The sequence below is a fragment of the Cottoperca gobio genome, chromosome 17, assembly GCF_900634415.1.
Source record: "Cottoperca gobio chromosome 17, fCotGob3.1, whole genome shotgun sequence".
Lineage (NCBI taxonomy): Eukaryota > Metazoa > Chordata > Actinopteri > Perciformes > Bovichtidae > Cottoperca > Cottoperca gobio.
The window spans coordinates 6,258,834-6,282,699 of record NC_041371.1 but is presented as its reverse complement, the minus strand read 5'-3'; the positions used below and the strand labels follow the sequence as shown (position 1 = coordinate 6,282,699).

The following is a 23,866-nucleotide window of genomic DNA, read 5'->3' as shown; positions in this document are numbered from 1 at the left end:
GCAAACGGCAACACTAATTTCAAATTATGGTTGATCCAAATACAGTATGGATCAACATGGATTATCCAATTAAAAGACTTTCCCACATTAGATAAAAGTCCTATGGAAAGCTTTAGAGTTTAGTTAAATTAGGGTGCAAGAATTGAAGAATTGAAGGCTTAACTTAGATCAGCTGTCAGTCAGTCTGAATTTAAATTGCCTTGGTTTTTATGTGAAAACGTCACCAATGTAAAGACAACATATAAGACCAATACAGTAGGTCTGGGGGAGAAAAGAAAAGAAGAAGTTAGTCATGTGATGCATTTCTACAGCTTTGCGCTAAAGCTCCTAATTAGTTGAGACATTTTGCTTAGTGGTTTGGCATTTTAGCCACAGGGGGGCTGATACAGTAGATTGTATTGGACATGCTAGCAGAAGGACACAACCTAAAAGGCTGATTCAGGAGTTTAAATCCTGTCCTCTGCTAAAATTGTGTAAAACATTGCCAAACAACCAAGAGCAGAGAAAATAGAATTAGAATTTCACACTAAATGTGATGGGTGGAAGTCATGGTTTTTGTCATGGTGTGGAAAATAAGCGTCAAACTTAACAAAACAAGGACACTCGGAATTCAGCAGAAACAAGCAGTTACCCTTTTGAATATTCACGTCAAGTCAATCCTACATAAAGCTGTTATCACAGGAGTTATCATTCACACAGCAGCGAGGCATAGATAGAGATGTTCATTAGCCTATTGCTGAGACAAACACATTTGATGGATTAAACAGTCAAATATAACAAGATGCTTGAACTGCTGTCCTGGTTGTTAAGGGAGATCAAAGTGGGGCCTGAGGGTCTGGTAAGTACGAGGAGCATGATTGGTTCAGCAGAGCTCCAAAAGAACAAGTGCTGGACCAAGGAGATACGACGACATCAGACGTGTGCACTGCATTCCCTTAGGCCTGTTCTTTCAAAACTGTCAGCCTGCCCTGCACCAAATGAGCTGCAAAGGAGGAGGGCACAAACATTCTTTCAGAAAGCACTTCTAATCTAACAATACGCATAAGCCTCATTTGGTAATGTGCCATTTTAGTGAAGCTGGTTGAATATGGAAAAATCAATTCAGCTTCTTTTTCTTTTTCTATGCCACCCCCCGTAAATGTTCATCTTACTGTGAAAAATTCTATAAGCAATTAGCAATTATTGTATTATAATAGGTATGCTTAGGTTTTATATCCATAAACAATTCTAAAAAAAATAATATTTAGAAATGCATGCAGTAACAGTGAAATGCTTTGTAGCGTAAAAAGCTTTCACCAAATGACATGTTACGCTTGGAAGTAGACCCAGGGTTTTGAATTTCAAGCCAAGCCCACCAGACATCACATATGGACATTAAAAATATGGATGTGTGTGGCACTGACTCTGCTGTTGGAGTACTTTCGGTGACACATACTATATTTGCTTGCTGATGGATTGCCTGTCTGCAGGTACTAGTGAGAGACAGAAGTGCTTATTAAATGCTTTTTGCTTAGCTTTCAGACACATCATAAGAGACAGGCCTAGATTGTCTGTTTCCACGACATTTCAGCAACTCAACAGTAACAATTTTCAATTTATTTCTACTGCAGATTCAAATGTTCTAAATGAATTAGGCCCTGGTTGTGTTAATTTCTCCTTCTTGTCTGTTAAAGGGCAGAATATACTCGTAAAGCTTTGGTCCGACAGTCTGAACGGTGTGGAAAGATCTTTTCTATGATAGCGCTCTCTCCGAGTAAATATCATAATGGAATAGTGCTGAGACAATTGGCCAACAGAAAATCAACAAACAATGACTTTGATCATATATGAAAAGCCATTCGTCAAAGAATACTGCCACACATGTGTTGGTTTCAGATTCATAAATGTTTTATTAGCATTTGCTGCTTTTATATGGTTTATATCACTATGCTGTAAATTGAATATATTTGGGTTGTTGCTTGAATAAAGCAATATGAGTTTGAATCAAATTCTTCCAGCACCAACTACTTCCAGCTTATAGCCACACCCTTCAGCTTCACCTTCAGCTTCACACTCCACCTTTTAGTGCAGCCATTCGAAAAAAGTATTAAAAAAACCTGGCATCCCAACATGGTGGATGATGCAACATAGAGCTTGTTCCTTTTCATTTATTTCCCAGCTTAAGAATTAGTAATCCTCTCAGTAAGTAGTTGCACAAAATTGAAAAGAGGCCATACAGCAAAGAAGTGTATATGATGTGATGAGAACATCAGCTGGGGAGATGGCATTGGTGCATTGACTTGACAACGTCAAATAATTCCCTGAATGTGTCTAAATCCACAGAGGAATCCATGAAGATGTGTCTGAGGAAAATGGCATCCATTGCTACATTGTTGCCATAGGATGACGTATTACCACAGTCCGAGTGCAAAGTGTGACCAATCAATTTCACTTCCTCCTGAAAAACAACACGGCGAGTGGGGAAAATCAGCATCTGCTACGTCCCACCCTCTGTTATATCTGCGGACCATTCAAAGACATATGATATCATACAATGCTCAGTATTTCAGAGATGTAAACAAGGGAGCAAGAAAAGGGAGGAAACTGTGAGAAAGGGAAGGAGAGGAAGGCTTTTGTCTCCACATTTCTCACATTGGGTATCGGAAACAGCCAGATGCTGTCCATCAAAAGTGAAGGCCAGAGAATAGACTGCCCTATTTATCTAATGAAGAGGTCAAGGGGCGGGGGCTGGGAGGTAAGTGGGGCATAGCCAAGACTGTCACAATGCCATTGCCATACCAAAAGAACTCATTCCAATAGAGCCATATTACCCATGGCATGGCACATTAATAGAAAAGTGACATTAATTTGCATGTCCCAATAGGTAAGGATTAGGTGGTGGCTCATTGGCCATAAAATTGGACAAAAACGTGTCTATTATGTCAAGTGTAGTGCATTTGTAGTTAATGTAAACGCGAGCCAGCAGTGCAATTTAAGCTTTTCACATTCAGTTCAACCGTTTATGCTCATGCTCAGTCAAGACTCACTTTATTTTCATGTTTTACACAGTTAAGTAGCCCTGGAGGTCCATCCATTGGTGGAGAGAGCCAAGAGCCAGAGTGCTCATTTATACAGGCCAGGCACAATGGTAAAATGTGAAGGAACAATGCTCAAGCCCTGTTACAGACACTTTTCAGGAGATATCATCCCAAATTGTTTGGAATTTTGATTCTTTAAGTTTCCAAACACGTACCCAACCTAATTTGAATAATGTTGGCACACAGTTTCAGACCAGAAGGGCCTCTAAACTCTTACAACCATCATAAACATATTCTAAAGCTAGGATGGTTGCATTGCAATAGGCTTTGTGCTAACAAGATGGAGAGAAGAGGTAGAATCTGTAAACTGCATGTTGGACTGGCACTCCGTCTCTTACCTCCTCAAGCTGGAGGCTACAACTCTGAATGACAACATCATAAAAAACCTCTTTTTGTAGCAGAAACACTCAAACATCTTTGTCATCTCTGTTATCAGTAGAGGTTCACCATCACACAGCACTTACACTATAGACATCCATAGCTAAAGATCCAACTCATCTGCAACACCTCCAGACGACAGACACACAATGTCTTCTGCATTGCCATGTTCCATGTTGTGTGCTACTACTTCAGCCACACTACAGGTCAGGATGGAAATGGAGTATAAAACTTGAGTGGAGCAAAAAGGAGTTGAAGGTTTAAGCAACTGTAATTGTAACAACTTGGTCCTTCAACACAAAAACAGATGATTGAATTTCTGCTGATTACTTTGCAGGCCGTGCAAATTTTCATAAAGCACAGCTCAAGCATGGAGTAAGAAAAGACAAAAAAACTGGTTTACAATTTTGAGACCTCATTTCAATTAAACTATAAATAGCATCCATAGAAAGGAGAACGTTCACAGAATTTTTATAGTCGGCGTTTTTTTCTTCATAAAACTCATAAAGCCTGACTTCCTCAGGTACTGGAGGCTTGTGTTACCTCACTAGGTGTGACATACATTTGATTACAACATCTCCATAATGGCTTATGCTATTACCATAGTAACACCTGTGATTGATGGCTTTGTTAAGAGGAATAGTTACGCGCCATTAAACTGGTGTAATAGTGCATGGCAGTCATCTCAATAACCAGGGAGAAAGCAATTACCAAGTCATTAGAAAAAGGAATAGACTAATACAACATGGTGCACACACAAGTATGAGTGACATGCCTTCAGATCAGCCTGTGTGGATTGTTTGAAAACACACGTTTTATTTGTATATTATTTCTGTGGAACTCTTGGGATTACATTGTTGAATAATCTATCTTGGATTTACTTAATTCTGATTATTCCTACATACAAACATCTGCATTTAAATTGCTCTTAATTTCATCAATGTAAAACCAAGTTTGCCTGCTATTTTCACATCTTGTGTGCTTCCTCATCTTATACTACAGAAGCTCTTATATTGCCACTTGAACGCTCATTTCCACTGGGATTACATTCAGATGTGTCTTGATAATAATTTGATGGTTAAATCAAGAATACTCGTTCTCTGGAAAACAGTCCCACTCTGCAGCCCACAAACCAGGGACCGAGAACAGCAGTGCTGAAGATGATTAAGAGAACTCAAAATTCAAATGAGAGAGGAGATGGAGTGACACAGATGTGCTGTTGTTCTGAGCTCGCTGCATGCATACAGGGTGAGCACGCACAACCACACACCACTACACACAAAGCTATAAACACGTGCATAGACAACAGCGCCACTCAATCATCCTGGTCGAGGGCCAATCCATCTATTGCTGGTTGACTGGGATCCAATCACCATTCCCAACAGGGCCAGAATGAAAGAATGGCAGACAGCCTGTGAAGAAGCTCACTCTCTCATAGTAGATTGATGAGACAAATCTTGAGGCAGTTCACGAGGCGTCCCACATCGAGACGAACGTACAATAAAAAATCTCTGATGTCATACAGCACTTGAAATCATGCCTTTAACCTTACACAGTGTGTATTTGTTGCTTGTCATTGTTGTTGCTAAAAAACAAATGTTTTGCTAAGAATGTATTTTTGCTATTTAATCATAAGAAGGCCATTAGGACGTGTGATGAGTTTTTGGCTTTATTTGTCCCCAGCAGATAACACTCATGTTCTTGTGTTTAATGCTGCAAAACCTTCTTATTCTCTTATAGCCATGCAGAAACAGCTTGAGACGAGTGCAACAGGCAATAAGAGAAGCTTTTACAAAGACTGGAATAAAAATTAATAAAGGTTTTTTAAAAAATGAAACTTTTTGATTGTCATGTGGGGGATTAAATAGTGTCTTTTCACTGTGTTAGCTAGCTGTCAGTTATTCATATCATCACTATATCTTACTAATTGAAAGAATAGGTGAGTCTGAGAAAGTGAGGTCTAAAAGGAGAACAAGAAACAAAACAAAGCAACCTTGAGAATATCAAAAACATAAAACTAGATGAGATGGACAAAGGAATTCAAATTGAAGCTTTGTTGTGGTTTTGCTGTTTTTTTTTGGACAGGCAACAAACTGATTAAATCATTTTTGACAGTCCAGATTAATCTTTTCATTAATTATTATGCTGTGTTATACCGGCTGTTTTACAGGGCAAGTAAGAGCCTTTAGGGAAAATCCATGGGAAAATCCCTTAGTGTTCCTTTAACTGACTGAATAATTTAAAATATATTATTTTCAACAACTCCATAATATTAATTGGCCCTTGCTGCACATTTTGTATTCATGAGTAAACCCTCTTACCTAACAGAAGAAGCCTTTCTGTAAATGTAATCCGCACTAACATGAAAAATCACAGTAGAATGACTATTCATGAGGCGAGTTAGTCTCCACATCCGTTGTGCCACTACATTAACGGGACCTGGTGTGGGAGTGTGAGAAAGATGCAATGTCAAACGTACAGACTAGGTGCTGCTGGCTCTCGTGGCAGCATGGCCATTTAGTCTGTGTTTGCAGTAATTTCCCCTAAAACGTCAGCTCGATGCACCTGCCATACAGTCATCGCCTACACATGGTATGATGTTCATCATTGTTTAACCTTGCTTGGTTACACAATGAAACTAACAACATGCAATATTTCTTTGTTTGTCGAGGTTGCTAAATCACATGATGTCATATTCGCTCCAATTGCCGCTCTGACTAACTCTGAGGTGGCTTCCAGTAAGGTTGTCAGAACACATTTTCGTATTATAATATGAGTCTAATAAAAATAAAAAAAGGAACCAGCTAACAAAATGCATTATTTATTTATTTTTATTCACATGTCTAAATGTTCTCTCTTGTAATTTTACAGCCTGTTCCCAGAAGTAATAACATATTTTGATTCCCTGTGTGAAAAGCAAAATTTAGCAGAATATTAACTCAAACCTTTCAAGAAAATGAACACTGAAGGCAATGTGCGAAATCTACTCTATTTATAAAATGTAAAATATTAATTGTGTCTTGCTTAAATGCATCTCTAGTTAAAAGGGCACAAAGTCCGAAGCCGCTTTCATGGGCTCATCCAAAAAGAAAAATTAATCTTTGATTTAGTTTCATTAAGTTTGTGCCATGTTACATTATCATTTAATTGATTAAATAACCCAGTAAGCCTACAAACCTTGATTATGCAACAAATCAGCAACGCTCTTACAGTATATGGAATTGCATATCCTACCCTTCATAAGAGTAATTATTTATTAAACCTAGGGAATAATTAAGTTTCAGTTTACTTATTTATTTACTTTAAAAGTGGGTTGGTGTGGAAAAGCTTTGACTGCAGAACTATAATTAAAATGTAGTCAATAAATAATATGTATAATTGAAACCAAATGGAATACTTTATTTCAGAGAGTGGCCATGGAGCACCAGATTTTCAAATATGTGAGAGAGGCACATCTGAACAGTCCTGTTTACAACATATTTGTAAATTGATAAATATCAAGTACCAGAAATATGCCCCCTATTTTCTTTAGATTTCCACCTTTCACATTTTCTCTTCTAGTATTTTGTTATTAAACATTTGAGACAAAAATGCTTTTCACCAGCAGATGAAAAACATAATTCATTTCGGCCAACTCTTAGGAAAGTCCAATTTTTAAGACCGTATACTACAAATGGATCTAGTGTGCAAATCTCACTTGTAAGAAAAATGACAAAACAAGAGAGTGGGCAGAGCAGAGAGGCAAAGATAACAGACTGTATCTCTGGACAAATATTAGACCAGAAGACACTGGGCCCCGAGCGACAGGGCAGTTGTTATTGTCAAACCCTGCTAGTGGGTCTAATCCTTATTATGAAGATTAATGACATATACAGCAGCTAATAGTGCATTATTTGGAGTTGTCCTCAGGCGAAGCTGCCATTTACTTCTCCTGACTGTTGAGCAATATAATCCTCATCTTCCTGGCTGTTTATTGACATGTGCTAGAGGATCCAGTCCTCCGCACAGGCTCTCACTGCTCCTCTTGTGTCAGCATCACACACAAACATTGCGTCGGCCTGTTAAACAGCTCGGTCAAATGGCAGCGGCACTGTTGCTCTTGCTAATGTGAAGAAGCACATGCTCACAATAGAGCGGTGCACCAGAGGGGAGAAGAGCCTCAGGACAGACACCTACTGAGCTCTGGTCCTGTGGCTGCCAGAGCGCTCTTTAAGATCCAGCATAAACCCCGAAGTGTCAGTCTCTCCCGTCGTTTAATGACGGAGATAACCTTGAAATGTATCACACAGAAGAGGAACTGTTTAATTTCACAGCTTTCCGTCTCTGATTTGGAAATGGGAAATTTGTCTGATACTCATCATACTTTGCAGGATGTGTGCAGTTCATATTTGGATATACTATGATGAATTTGCACTAGACAAAAGGTTTTCTGAGTATTATGACTCCTGGAGTGCACTGATGCACCTTTTTACACCTTTTACTGTGTGTTCTGAGGTGGTAAATGTCTTATTCTCACTGTACTCTATGATCGTGGAATACACTTTGATGATTATGGTGTCCTGCTAAAGAATTGTACTCTATAGCCAATATTATTCTTTTTCTTTTTGTGCAGGAAATGCACTATAACTGAGAGCTAAGCTATGTGTGGTGACGCTTTTAAATTCAAAAGTAGCACTGCACCAGCACGCTGTAGCAGACACAAATCAACTGCATTATGACGGATGGATGATGGATAATTCCACAGGCATAGAGGTCTAAGATAAAAATCCATACATCGCAATATATTGAATCGAAACCTTGATACTTATTGCATCGCCAGATTCCTGTCAATACAAAGCCCTACACAGACTTAACATATTCAGTTCAGACTCACCTGAAAATCACTATAAATATCAGCTGCTGTTAAGACAAAAACATTTATTTTCCTAATCCACTTCATGTTCATAATTTTTCCTTGAAGTGCATTTAACAGAAAACTAATGCCTGGAAAGCCCAAAGGGGCAAAAACACGCAGTAGGCGAAGCAATATGAAATGCTTCACTTGATGATGTGAACGTGGTTGATCCCGACAGCAACAAAAGTTTTCCAAAGAGTCAGGTGTAGTTTCCAGAGAGTACATCAACACACCACAAACCACACCATAAGTGTCAGCCTCCACACAAGACTGTGTTGAATGAGAGAAAGTCCAGCTGCTACAGAGCTGCTACATCACACAGCATGAGCACATTTCAGAATGGGATAAAACATGCAAAAACACCAATGGAGTTTTTGAACGTCGTTATGAAGGATGCACGAGTATAGAAGAATCAACAATGAATTCATCATTTTATAGCCTTGGGTGTCTGGCAGTAGCAAAGAGGGAGGCGCTCACATAAATACTGTATTCACTTCTGCACATCCAGACGAAAAATACAATAAAATGTCTCGGAAATTGCGCAACATATGTGGAAAAACACAATATCCTCCTGAAGAGTCCAATATCTAATAGTTGTTGTAATTACCTGCTGAAATTCCATTAGTGGAAAAATAATAGGCTGGTAATTACATTTTCCAATTTATCGATGAATAATTTATCAGTCTCATGCTCCCACTGTCAAATCATGAGTGTCTGTAACATATTGGTTTTTCTGTAACTCTGAAAAGGTGATTTTTTTTGGAGATACAAGGATTTTTCACCAAATGTTACAGCAATCTACAATTTTTTTCTTGGCTAAAAAACAAGGACGGTGTGATCTCATCTCACAACCAATCCTTAAGACAGTCACACTTGTTGCTGACATTTAGACTGTCACACATCCAAAGCAACACATGTCATATATATATCAACCCAGACGGACTGACATATTATTGACAAATATTTACTTGAACTTAACATCTGTGACAACGAAATGCTGCAGATGAAAGCCTGAGGGAGCCAGATAATTGGCAAGACATGACGGCAAATCGGAAGTTGAAAGGCCTGCATCTTCTTTTATAGAATTCACAGTAAAGTAAATCCATTGATCTGACAAACCCTATTAAAGTATTAATGCAAATTAAATGATTACAAAATAAACGCTAACGTTTTTGCTGTCTTCATTTAGTTTGAACAAGGTCAATCACTGACATTGTGTCCCTTTGAAGCTTTAGAACGGAGTGACTGCTCATCTGCTACCACCACAGGTCACGCTGTCTCTAATCAATAGCCTCATCTCTCCCCTCAAAGAGTAAACTCATTGGAATGCTCCAGAGGCTCCTGGGAGGAAGTACACACAGTCCTTGACCATGATATGCTGCTTAAAATGTAAATGAGCCTCTGAATAATGGGACAAGTCAGCAATGAATATGCAGACGACCACAAATTATATTTTGCTCATCTTGTAAATCATTTTTTGTTTGTTGGCATTTTGGAGGACTCAAGATTGTTGACTCTCAACCAAAACCAGGGGACCTTAAATCATTTAACCCCCGGTCATGGAATGCCCCCGCCGTCTGTAACCTTGTTCCCTATTTTGCTTGGGTGATCTAATCACAAGTGAAAAGCTACAAACATAGTTGTCAAACCATTAGGTTCAGACCACTCCAGCCAAATTCTGGGGGGGGGGGGGGGGGGGGGGGGGGGTCTTGCTCTACTTTGCTGTTTTACTTTCTGCAACACAAACCTTAATATTGTGTCTAAAAAGTACTTGCATATTGAACTTTATATAAAACCATATACTATATATGAAATATAATATGAAACCATCAAAGGAAAGCAGTAATGATGGCTATAGTTTGGTATTGCAGCGCTATGCAGCTGTCAAAGATATTTAAAATGTTTTTCTGATCTTAAATTAGACCCACTTTAAGTTATGTGTGCACTCTGGAGCTGTATCATCTAGGACATTCTATCTATCCGATTCGATTCAACCCAACATCAAAGGACCCCACTCATGAACTACTTTTCTGTGGACTTCTGTGGACACATCAACTTGTAACCAGTAGCAGTTATGTAGGCTGTTGTTTTGTGTCCCATTCGAAATGAGCCTGTAATGAACACAATAGATACTCTTTAAACTTTTAATAAAGGAGTCATTTAATTTAAATTAATCGTACTTATTCCGTAACTTGCTGGACTTTACTTTGATGTTTGTTTGTTTGCTTGTGGTGCTTCCTGGCAGATAAAATATGCCTGTGAATTACTTTCAGATCAGATCAAAGTGTCTGACTGCTTTGTGCAGGTACAAAAGCCTAGATAAGACTTGAAGCAAGCATAAGTGAGAAATACCTTATTTGGCCATGCTGCTGCATATTATTGGTGAGTCTTGTTCGTAGGGAATTGTATACTTATATTATTATTATCAGTTTCAAGAAGAAAGAGCTGAATATAAAACAAGTAATGGTGTCCTGATGCTTACCACACACTGTGCAAAGACAAGAATAATATGTGAGAAAAGAGTCATAATGTCTGCTGGAATAATGCATCGGGCTTTTCGTTAAATCAACCACATCTTGTAAGCTTTGTTTGGGCATGTCTTGACTTCTCCCTCTGTCACTTCACAGTTTCATATATGAAAATAAATCATGTATACCACTATCAATGCATTTTTCCATTTACTCTGAAAATGTTCACTGAAAACACAACAGCCATCTAACCTTGATGTGACATTGATGCCAAACTTTAATACCTGAATATTGCTGAATAAATGCACGTTTCAAACCTCATATCCAAAGCGCCATAATCAAAAAGGGGAAGTTTCTAATAATGTTTTTGCCAAGCAACAGCAGGCTGATCAAAGGGTTAAGAATGATCAACAATCTTTATCTTAATGAAAGGGAAGATGAGGACAATATCCAGAATGGTGAATTATCATTGTATTCTCCATTTTGTGTACAAAACACATGGCTAGTCTTTACGATGTTCCATTCACTCCCAGACTAAGGCAAGAAGAGGACACGAAAAGGATGAACCCTGCCCTGGGAGATCTTGAACTTGGCCCAAATCACATAAGCTGAGTTAGCACAGAAAACTACAGAGCAAAGCAAGGAAAGGGGGAAAAACAAGCTAATCAACATGCAGAGACAGGAGGCCAAGTGAGTCTGAGTCAAGCTGCCAGGACGCCAGATAAAGATCTTTCTGACACATAGCCTTTTAAATAATCCACTTGTAAGTACACCATTTAGAAACATTAGCATCCAGCTTGAAAAAGGTGATTGTCTGGTGGGGGTTGGAAGATGGATATCTTGGACAGACACCATGTGGAGACCTCTGAGACATACAGACTTTAGACGTCACTCATTAAAACCCAAAGCAACTGCTGATCCTCTAAAGAGTTGCAGTGACTCCTTGGAGAGAAGCTACGTGAGCTCTCTCTTTCCCTTTATGTGGATCTTACGTAACAATGGAGACAGGACTGGGAATGTTCTAATGGGGCAACACGAGAAGCAAGCAGGTGATGTTGCCTAAAACATTCGCTGTCAGTTTGCATTTCAAACGCTTCACAAAGTAAGTCAAATCCGGTTTGTGCAACCCTTGTTTGCAGTCTGACTTTCCCACCCCCATGGTTCTGCCAGGCCCTGCAACTCTGACGAGAAAAGGTTCAACACAATCACAGGACAGGACTTGCTTGATGTGAAAACATACTGGTTATGCCGTTATGACGATCGCTTACACTCCGTCAGTTAGTAATCCTTGTTGACTTAATAATGAGACTAATGCCTGCTTGCGTGTGAAGCCATTTCTGTGTACAGCAGAGGAACGGGCGTGGGAATCAGACAGGAGTTTTTACGACTCATAAAGGGCCCTTCTTAGCCCTTGTGAGGGGCTCAGAGGAAATGTTTGCCATGTTAATTGCTTTGTGACAATTGAAGGCTTTAACTAAAGCTCCACCATTTCAAGTGACTCAAGCTTTCTCAAACATGTTCAGTTTTCAGTCAATTAATTATCTCAAATATTGTAGGCAACATTACCTAGCTCAAAGTATAAATTCAGAACTGCTGGGAGGCTCCAAAGCTCAGACATGGATATAAAGCTTTTTAGGGAGTAAGACATACAAAGCAATCAGCAGCCTTTCTTAAGTCTCAACTATCCAGAAGGGCTTAGCCACACTATTTCAGAGAGACGAGTTTTATCTTCAGATTCAAGATTAAAAGGAACAATTTTCAAGGGGCAATTTCTATTTCTCTGACAGTGGTTCTTACTTCATGTCAAGGATAAGGTTCATATCTATATATAGGCCTTAAAAAAGAAAGATACCGGTGAAAAAACTGTGTATCCTTGTGTTGACGTATTATTAAGAACAATAGGCTTCTTCTTTTACTCCACAACTTTGATGTCATAGATGTAGTTATGACTTTCTGTTTCTCTTCTAAATACATGGCCAGGGTAGTAAACTTAAGCTGAAGATGCACAGAGTGTGAGCACTGAAGTGAGGAGGAGTGGGTATACATGTGAGTTAGTGAGCATGTTGGTACATGCAGTGGTGGTGGGGGCTCATACCTATGCTGGAAAAGAAAGCCTAACCGCTCAGCGCATTGCGAGCTATAAATCAGTGCCCTGGTCAACCTGGCCAAGAGCTTTTTCAAACCCATTTGCAGAAGATAATACCAGCTATTCCTCCCAGCCCCAGGGACAGGAGAGCCAGCCTCATGAATCATTGCCCTTTTAGAGGAGCTGCAGCATGGATCTCACCTTGCTATGTCTATAGGGTTCTCTTAACGCTTCCTGGTAGGCAGAAACAAAGAGTGGCAGTGCGGGAAAATGTTTAAACTGTAACCAAGGACTTCCAAAAATCAAGTTATGAAGCATTATGACTCTGTGCTGACAATAATCGGCTTAAGATTGGCTTAAGACTGGGTAGGAATACAATATTGCCAAACACAAAAGGATGGAAGTAGGAAGAAAGTACTAACTGCTTCCATGTTAATTATTGTTTTTTAACATCATAATTCTATATCCATATTCTTTAAACTCTCAAATAGTGATGTTGATATAGGTTATATTTAGACAGATACTTTATAGACATATAGTTTCTTAAGATGATAATTAACTATCTAATAAAACATTGTTGGATTGGGAGTAGGTAATATCTCACTATTTGCCATAGTCTAAAGAAACTATTTATGTTAGGTTTTAATAACATCATTATATTTATAAATGGAAACTCACATAGCCAGGATTTCCTGAGGTGTTCAGCGACAGTTAAACATTTCTGGCTCACGTATTCCGGGTTGATCTATGGGGGATTGTAAAATGTTCTTTCATAAAACCTTCTTTGGACAGGCCGCTTTCCACCTTATCCTCATAACTTGCAATGTATCAAAACTAGGATCACTTTAAATCCCATTTTCTGAATCTGATCAGGCACGTTGTTATGGATGATCAGGGGTCATCTCTTAGGATTTTAGGTCCTTTCATGACACGTTTATTTGAATGTGTATTTAATATTTATGCTTGTGTACTGGCATATGTATTTTGTATGACACTGTCATTTAATAGAACTCCATCTAGCAAAAACACATTACAAATGAGCGTAGGCTGTAAATGCTATGATATGTAGTATTTTAAGCTTTAGGGACTGTTCTTTGCTCGCATATGTGTCTCACCACACCCATGGATGTGCTGCAGTGGAACATAAGCTGTAGACCTTGTTGAAATGGAAAGCAGCCTTTTATCTAGTGTCCATATACATTAAAAATACAATAAATTCCATTTATTACTGATAGAATCAAATGAGTTCCCCTCCCTCCACCACCTAAACCATTCTGTACCCTGCTGTGATATTCCATTACTTTCTGACTATAGTGAGGATAATTTGACAGCTCTGCACTACAGTGTGTAACCTTGAAACATAGTTAATGTGAGTCTGATGAATGCTAGTAATGTGCAACTACATATTGGGTCATTAATAATATCATAGCCTATATTTATATATAAGCATGATACAGGAAACAACTTATCATTCAAGTTCAAAAGTTCTAGTGATTCTTCATTCCCTGTTACTTTATTTATTTGTGCAGAGAAATGAGTTTTGAATACAACACACACTCGCATGCATGTTTGTGACTATCTCAATTTTGCACAATTTAAAACCATATCATTTATTAACAGCACAGACCTTAAAGGTTCTATATACGACATTCAGAACATTAATATAGCAGCAAACTACAATAAGCTGTGTAAAGATATAGTTGAGTAATGGCGTCCTGAGCAGCGAATGAAGTCACACTCCCTTTGTGTGTCTGTTGTAATTAAAGCTTCTCTTTTCTCTGTTTTGGTAGCTGGGCTGGCCGTGCGTGCATGTTAGTGCATGTGAGTCTCTGTGTCTGTGTGTCCCGTTAGCTAGCTAATCTTCGCCAGTCTACTGTTAGCTCTGCTAGCTGCTAGCCACCGGTTCAGCCAGCTCCACGTTGAGAGCTTAGTCCAGTCAATACTGGCCAAGACTCTGAATCATAGATATGCTCTGAATGTTGTTTATTGCCCCTCTAAAGACATATAACAGGCTTCTTAACAGTCTTACCATATGAAACATGTGTCCCATATTTCAGTATTTGACAAGCACAAGCTGGAGCCCTGAGAGTAAATTGTTTACAGTAATCGGTCTCAAACTTAATTCTTACATGTTTTTTCTAGTTGTGAGAAAAGCACTCTTTTAACTGCATTACATGGCTTTATTAGTCACTTGTCCTCGCTTGCGTCATGCATTCGGGTTTAATCAAATCATGGCATCTTGAAAAACATCTCCTACACTAGCTGTGACGGCTCTCTAAACATTCTATCCTCGAAGCAAAAGCCACATGCAAAGACAACATTTGGAAATATTTCAAATGAACATCATCTGTACAGGTTATATGCAAACTCAGTAGAGATTTAATGTAAAAGTGATGTGGATAAGAGGGAAGACATTTTTAGATGTATGCCCTCTTTATTTTCTGTTCTTACTTATTCATTGCTTGACCATGAGGTCCAGTGTGACACGATGACATGCTGTCAAAGCTAATAGTCTATGATGGCATCAAGGCTCTGTCAGGAGGACACACTAGGTGCTCAGAGCCAAGGCCCTTGGTAACCCTCCACGGACGAAGAACTGTCATCTCTGTCCCTCACTGCCAAAGTGGCCCGCCCCCACTCCCTAAAATCCTATCCATCTGCCGTATCAGCGGGGCAGACGGAGTGCAAGGCATGCACTTTTACGCTATTCACTGTTGTGCTTTAGCACACCCAGCTATTGGCAATAAGGGTTCCTGTGTCAGAGTCTTCACCGCTAAATCAACACATGGTCAGCTACTGAATTTTTGTTTCCGTAAGCAAAATATGCTTTTGCCTTGTTTTGACACAATTGCCATAAAGTTAGCCTTCCAAAAGTGTCTGGTTCCATCTGTCAGTCATGAACTATCTTTACCCCATCCATAAGCTAAAAGCAACCTGGTGGAGTGGCCTGACAAAGTGTCTTGATCCTGATTTCTAATCCTTTTTTCTAACAGCCAGTATGATTGCACACAAAATCTCTGACTGTCCATGTACTTGAATAACTGTATTCTCGCAAAAACTGGTAATGGCTTGGACAGAGAGTCCCTTGAGGGAAGAAGCTTTTAAAGCAAATCACAGGGAAAAGCTATGACGTGCTGACATTCTTTCAATAAGTGCAAGCGAAAACACACTAAGACACGATTGGTTCTCTAAAAACATAAATAAAGAATAGCTTTGCTACTGTCAAATTACAAACATTTCTATGCCAGTTATGCAACAGCAGCAGTGTTACAGCATGTTAAGTTTCAATAGTGAATAATACAGTGATTGCAAGACTAGAAGGATATTTTCCATCTTTCAAAAGGATAGGTTTGCTTGTCTGCAATGCTTAAGTACTGTTGATGAACACTGGGAATCCAGGCCAGGCTCAGTGTGAAAACGGGCTCATTGTTTATTGCAGTCAACATTTAATCTACATAAGCTCTGTGAATTTGTCACATTTCTTCCATTTTTGAAGCATGGAGTTACGTGCCATTTAAGTCTAGCCTGATACGGCAGCTGACTGTTTGACCTTCATGTAATGTTCCGCATCAATTCTGGTACAGTCTCTGTGTGTGTGTGTGTGTGTGTGTGTGTGTGTGTGTGTGTGTGTGTGTGTGTGTGTGTGTGTGTGCGTGTGCGTGTGTGTGCGTGTGTGTTTCTGTGTGTGTCTGTGTGTGTGTGTTCTAATTAGATGAGAACCTGAAAAGAATAGGTTGACAATGACAAGCAAAATGAATGACAGCAGCCGGTGAGCCGTTGCTCCATTTGTCTGCATCGAGCGTTTTCTGAAATGAAAGAGTGCGTCATCTGTGCACTTCTGCTGACTGGGCACAGGGCACTGAGGTCTTACACGCGTGTCGCGTGTTCCTGTCATCTCCATGGAACATTTACCAATACACAAGATGTGATAAAACTGTGCATCCATACAGAATCTATGTTAGGATCTCAAGCGAAAGATGTAATAACCCAGAAGATGCAACTGTAGGACATGAAGCTATTTGTGCTCTAATGATTCATAAAGTTCACAGTTGGATTTGATGCATTCCAGTGGCATCAGCATTATGTATACAGTATTGTCATCACAATAAACTGCCTGAAAATGAGTCTAATATTTCACTTTTCAATTTGAAATAACAACATTATGAAAGTATAAATGTATAATCTGAGAGCGTAAAATGTTTGTCCCATTTCGAGTGGTTTATCAGCAGGATGACACAAAACAAAAGCATTGCAACAAAAACAACCACATGTGGTGTCAAAACAAGAGAAATCACTTGAGCTGAACAACCACATCACTGTATTGTTTGACACATATTGAGTAAATTGCATGGTCAATTGTCCATGTATCAGGTCAAGAACACTGCATTGAGTGATACTAAATGGTACCATCAACCCCCAAAACAGATGTTATCATCAGTGTGGGCAGACCATTGGTACTATTTATTAATGTCCTCATGTAACTAACTGTATGGTCAGATCAATAAATGCTTATATGAGGCCCAAGGTGAGGCTTTCAAATTGCTTGTTTCGTCTGAAAAACGGTGCAATACCCAGATATATTCTAAATGATATATTACTCAGGAAAGCAACATATTTAGGAAGCTGGAAGCAGCTGGCAAATTTGCTTAATGATTAATCAATTAATGAGGCTAATTATTTCAGGTGTAGTATTACCCTGATGAAAAACGTTGTTTCCCACACCACCAGCAGGCATGTCATGAGTAAGCACTTAACTCATTAAACACAAACAAACCTGTTGATACCATGTTTGGACAAAAACAATCATTTATTTTCAAGTGGTTGGACTAGCAATGCCAATAACGTTAAGACAAGTTTGACAAACACACTGTTGAATAAATAAATTGATCTTTTCGTATCTTATCAACATCTAAACCATCATTTAGTGATGCAGTTAGCATTCTACACAAGATAAAATGATTTACATGATCACTTAAATGTCAATTGAGAGAAGTAAAATAAGCAACTAGATATGCAAGGATCCTTAAATAGGAAACAACGATAAATAATAAAACAACACCTGTAAACAATCCACTTTTATGTCCTTGGTGGTTAAAAGCTTTAATTGCGTGGTGAGAATGCAAAGCCATCTGGGACCATCTGAGATCACAGGGACAGCAGATGAATAGCAACAGTTTCTACATATCACAACAGACTTTGTTATGCACACCAATAGGCGACTAACTGTTTGTGATTATGATATTTAACAGTTCGGAAAGTTCCATTTCTCACATCAGAAAATCTCTCAACGGCAAAAAGAGCAGTGATATGTTTGAGCTGTCACGCAACTCTGGTTGTGTTGATTGATGATGGTATCTTCACTTAACAAAAACAAAAAGTAAAAATATCCAAATGCAGATTTAGACAATCTTTGAAAGGGTTCCTGCAGATCCTTAAAAAGTCTTAATTGGCATTGAATTTGTTAATCTAAACATACGGCCTTAAATTGTATTAAAATATCCTCAATTAATCTTTCAAAAGTCTTAAAAATACTAAGACATGGGAAGCATGGTTTTTTAAAATCAATTCTTTCTGACATTGTAATTCAAAATTTCAAAATGATTGGTCTGACAATCTATTTTTAAAATAATTTACCAAATGCCTCGCGCATTAAAATCACACAGATTAGGATAGCAGAGCCAACAACACTTTTATATATCTCATATTTAGTTTGTGGCCAGAGCAGTTGCCAACTAGCGACAACAAGGGGAAGTCCAAGAATTTGGGGCATGGCTGAAACCGATACGAGGCAAAGTAATCGAGGCACTGTGTACTTTGTGCAGAAAGTGTTTCAAACTCCACACGATAATTGATGTTGTTTTTTTCCCTTAAATTTTGGTTACTAGAAAGTTGGTCTCAAATTTTTTTACGAGTGGCATTAAAAAAGATTTATAAAAGTCTTAAATCTAACCCTGCTTTTCAATCCTCATAAAATGAAGGCATGGCACCATTAAAGACTGCAGACACAGACTGCAGTTGCTTCACAATGAAGCCATGTTCAATTGTCTTTACTGGAAAGCTTTTACCGTGAAGCAGCTGCAGCTAATATTGAGCTTCAGTCATTAAGAGTGGCGTTACCAGAATACTGACATCCTAACAGTTCAGTGAACATCCTTTACTCCTTAGTCTTTGCACTTTCTCTTCTCTTGCTCTACAGCAGCACTATGACTCTATAACGAGTTGTGTGTTTTTTAGGGTTTAGGTTGTAAAAATGTAATTAAGTCTGCTTGGTCCTATTAAGTAATGGCTACCTTCTAACATACTTTATGTTGATACAGAACAAGAGCAAAGAAGTCATAAGGTCTCGACACAGCAAATTGCCTGAGCCAATTTTCACAGAATTTGCACTGCAGTTCTGATTCACACATGGAGATTCACGCTGGAGAACAAAGCTCTACCACTTACAGAAAAGGCTGCATAATCCAAAGCAGACGGACCCCCTATATCTAGTAGGTTCTTCAGCTTATATGAAAAACAGGACTGATTAACATTTGACCTTTCAATGTCATGCATATTCACTCAATCACCAAGACACACTAGCATACGTTGAAGTAAAGACAACCAATCACACAGGGAGTGGATAAAAATAGGACTCTCGTGGTAGCGCAGGCCATTTTTAGGCCGTGTGTCTGTTTCCACTTTGCCCATTGCAGGGGTGCTCTGTAAAACATTGGTGTAAATGGTTTATAATGCCACCAGTGGACTCTAAAATGGGAGACCTGGTTTCAATCAGCAGTCAAATATGCTCCTACATTACCCTTGCAGACAGAGTAGTAAATCACTCTTTGCCTTTATGCTGCTGACGTTAAGGAACAAGCATTGTTAAAAATCCACCAAGCGTGCTACTAAGAGCAGCCTTTCTTTATGTGGGGATGGGATGCTAAACAGGACAATGGCGGTTGCTTGCGGTGTCCCTATAGACGCAAGAGTAAAACATCCTGACGTCTATGCAGAAAAGCAGCACACTTTGTATCTGTATCTAAATTTGAATGTTGAAATTTAGAGTAAACTAGCCTGATTTAAAGCCTTAAACTGTAGGTTATAGTCTGGCTCCTGTAATCCCCATGCCAAAGAGCCTCATCACAACCAGTTTGAACCAGCTGCCTAGTTAAAAAGAGTTTTTGGTTTCTCTGTGCCAACGCCCTGAACGTAGGCCAGTGAGGCATCTCGGAGCAGTTATAATTCCCTATAAACCCGAGAAATGTTGATCCCACCCACCACAGACCAACACACTATGGGCAAAACCTCTCATTATAACTCCAGGGCCCTGAAATTACCAAGATTTTACCCATATGGAAAGCATGAGAACGCGTCAGTTGAGAGAGGGTTGTGCCGAGTGGTTTTTCAGTGTGTGGCCACAAAGGGGCTGGTTTTCTTGACAGTAACAGTGCCATTCAGCCCGGCCCTTGCCAGGGAGCACCGGCGTATGAGGAAGCTGAGGCAGATGCTCTGGCTACTAGCCCCAGACCAGGGCCGCAAGGAAATACCCAACACAACGACATACAATGCTCACACAGGCCAGGGATTTACCCAGAAAACAAAAACAGATACAGCATTACAACTGTGAGTCGATCCATTTGAAGGCAGAATTTGTCATTCAAAAGTTTGAAAATAAGGCACCAACGTTTAAAATGCAGCCCTGGTTACTGGTTTCACTCCCACATTAATTGACAGGTCTTTTCCATGAAAGGAATAACAACTGAAGCTAAAATGTTAATGTTTTCTGATGCTGTTAAAGATTTATTTACACCTGTGTCGGTTATTTGAATTATAATTAGTTGAGAAACAAGTAGTTGATTCTCCTCTAAGTCAAGCTCTTCAGTTATATATGTAAACAAACTATGCTCTGATTTATATGGTGAGTAAATAAATATTGGGTCTCAAATTTCAATTGGGTTTCTGTTGTTTTAGCCAAACCATTATAGAAACGTTACAGTTTACTGTAGCAGGCTGCAATGCCAACTAGCTGATGTTTGCTAATTGTTTCTATGTAGCCAAGCGTTTGCCAATATTTATGCCAAGCAGATGACGTCACGAGTTAAGAGGCTATTTTTCTTTCATAGGCAAATCCCAGCAGACACCAAATGAACTGTTGACTCCTCAGGCAAGAAACAAAAGAAGATAGCGCTGTGGAGATCCATTGTGGGTCACCCTGTAACCCCTCAGGAGTCATGAGGATTAGGTCAAATAAGTCATATGTCTTCTCTTGATTTTTTGGTTTGAAGTGGTTGGAGTATACTGGCATAATAGCTTGCAGGAATGTGTCAGTATTCAGGAAAATAAAAACACAAGTGGTCAAACCATGGACATATTAAGAACATATTAACATATTTAACAGAAAATGCCAAAAAATGTATTGATTCTATAGTGGATTTCACAGCCCACAAAAAGACGGAATAAACAGGACAATAAATCAGAATACACACAGGTAGGAACGCCTGCAATCTCCAAACAACATCTAGTCAACATGATTGAAGAAAACCTTAATGCTTCAGCAGCAGTGCACCTAATAGCACTGTCAACACAGGTTTATATGATAAAATATCTATCCAGAGAACAACAAGGTAACTCTGAAATCCTAGATCCAAACAATACCAGACCTACGTTATGAAAGAAATAACAGTGAGACTCAACTGCTAATCTGCATGTATTCTCCAGTGTCGATGGAACAGCCCACATGCAAAAGCTATAATATTTTACAATAGGCTGTCTCACTGAGAGGCCTCAGTTGTAATAACTATAACTATAACTGGACAGTTTGCAATTAAATTACCCTGAATCTGGAGTACAAATGCACCATTGAAGATTAGAAACCCATACATGTTGCAGGGCCTATGATTCAGTTGCAGAACGCCTCTGATGCAACACCAAGAAACTAACCCACCCTGTATCATCCTGTTACAGTTTGGCTCATGGTTAGGTCTCTTCATTGTGTCTGTGACAGCTATAATCGGATTCACGTATTGATAAAGGATGGCTATGAGGCTACTTCAGCATGTCACTATTGCTTCAAATATTTTCTTTCAATAAATCGAACGGGGCTGTGGGCTTGATGCAATGTTGAGAATCCTTCCGTATATCCACCCAGTAGAAAACACTTCCCCTATTGCAGATCTGTTCAAGACCTGAAGAGGGCTTCGAATGGCTATCATGAAAGGTAAAGCCCCTACAAAAGTCACAAAAATGGTTTTACTATTGAATTCTCTGATGGATGATTGCTGAAATGTAAGCTTTTGCCTCAGCTGCAAGGAGAAAATTCATGACATCAAACCTGTCTCCACGGTCATGCTGCAGCAATAGTGATTTCTTTAAGGGCAGATGAATGACACATATCCTACATCACAGGAGCTTTGGAAACTAATTGGCATGCAATAATCCAAATACATATCTCTGGTAATGATTAAAAAAAAAAGAAAGAGGAAAGATTTCATCTCCCTGAGGCTCTTGGTGACATGGTCATGCACTCATGCACGCGCACACATGAAAAGAAAAGACAGGTTTGGAGAGAGCTATGGCACCTTATGGCAACGCATTTCTAATGTAAACAAAAAAAGGTAAATCCTTACATTGCAATTTGACTTAAAATAGGGGGACGACAGGCTCACGCCCCACAGACGACCACTGCTCCAATTTATTATTGCATTCGTGATTCTCGACAGATTTTCTGCTTGATTGAAGATTGCATCCCTGCAAAGACCACTGCTACATCAATTGGCTCACGGAGAAGTGCCTGCGCTCAGTTTATAACCAACTCTGCGCAGCTTTTTATATCGAAAATCACTTGTGAAATAAGTGTCTGAGACGAAAAGTGTGCTGCTTCTTTCCCCCATTCACCTATATTTCTGTGGATATTTTGTGAAAATACTTAAATATGACTATGTATATCCGTTCAAGCGGACCAATTATAATTTGCTCTCATTCGGTATTGACATAAAAGTTCTCGTTAGCTATAAATTCAAGGGCTAGCATAAATAAAAACAGCATTTAAATGTGCGCGTGGCTGTCTGGCGTTAGGCGAACACCAGACGGAGCCGACTTGACCGTTGACGTTACATCTTTTTAAAAAAGCCTTTTTCAAAGTAATTCCAGTTAATAAAACACCGTAAACAAACATACACATGAATGCTGTCGCCAAAATGTCAGCAAATTCGCTAACGGCAAAGCTATAAGCTGCGTCTCAAGTTCAATGGGGCACATTGAAAAAAGATAACGGTGCACTTACTGAATCTCCTCTTTGTCACCGCCGTTGGCATTTCTCTCCTACTCTGAACCACTAGGTTTAGTCCTGTCTTCAGTTTGTAGCAAGCACGAAAATCCACTTCATGTAAAAACACAAGAGTTAGAACCAACACAGGGAGTGAAAGAAGAAGAAGAAGAAGGGGGGAAAAGATACGAGTCCACTGCCAGAGGAACACGAGGTCCTATCCCGGTCGGCCGACCGGAGTCGTGGATACTGGATCTATTCGTGGCAGCTCCCGTGTCTCGCTGCAAACGGGTTAACGTCAGCTTCGCTCAAGTGTTGAGTGTCGCTGCCTGTCGTGCGAGAAGGCGAGCACAAAATCTTATTTCTTCTCTTGCAAGTACATTTCTTCTTTTGCAAGTCAATTCTTTAAGCACAAGTCTGTACACAGTCTTCCCCCCCACCCCAGAAGGAGCTGTGGAAGGTAGGGAGTTGTTACGTCTCTCCCTTCACAGTCACGCTTCTTTCTCCCTCTGTGGAGAAAACACACACACAGGTCGGTCAGCAGGATTTTCGGATTCACTCGGCTACACTCGCTGCTGTGTCCATTCATTCCGGCCCCTTCAAGTCCTGCAGCCTCTGAAGTCATCCACTAGACATTAGGACACAAGAGGATCGCCTACCTATCATTTGTATTTCTCTGTTTACATTCAGCAGCTGCTTAAAAGAGATAATTCAATCATA

General features: G+C 39.4%; 1 protein-coding gene across 8 annotated transcripts in view; it reads right to left on the bottom strand.

Moving 5' to 3' along the window:
- The window catches only part of ptprfb (protein tyrosine phosphatase receptor type Fb), a 153,710-nt gene extending 130,193 nt beyond the window's left edge, over positions 1–23,517 (bottom strand). For 4 of the 8 annotated variants that reach the window (XM_029452966.1, XM_029452970.1, XM_029452967.1 and 1 more), the window contains exon 1: positions 23,165–23,516. The gene's annotated coding sequence lies outside the window, so the exon portion shown is untranslated. Of the gene's footprint in view, positions 1–23,164 lie in introns of all 8 variants that reach the window. The other 4 variants (XM_029452965.1, XM_029452969.1, XM_029452968.1 and 1 more) reach the window with 4 other exon arrangements.
- Between the last annotated feature and the right edge of the window lie 349 nt (positions 23,518–23,866).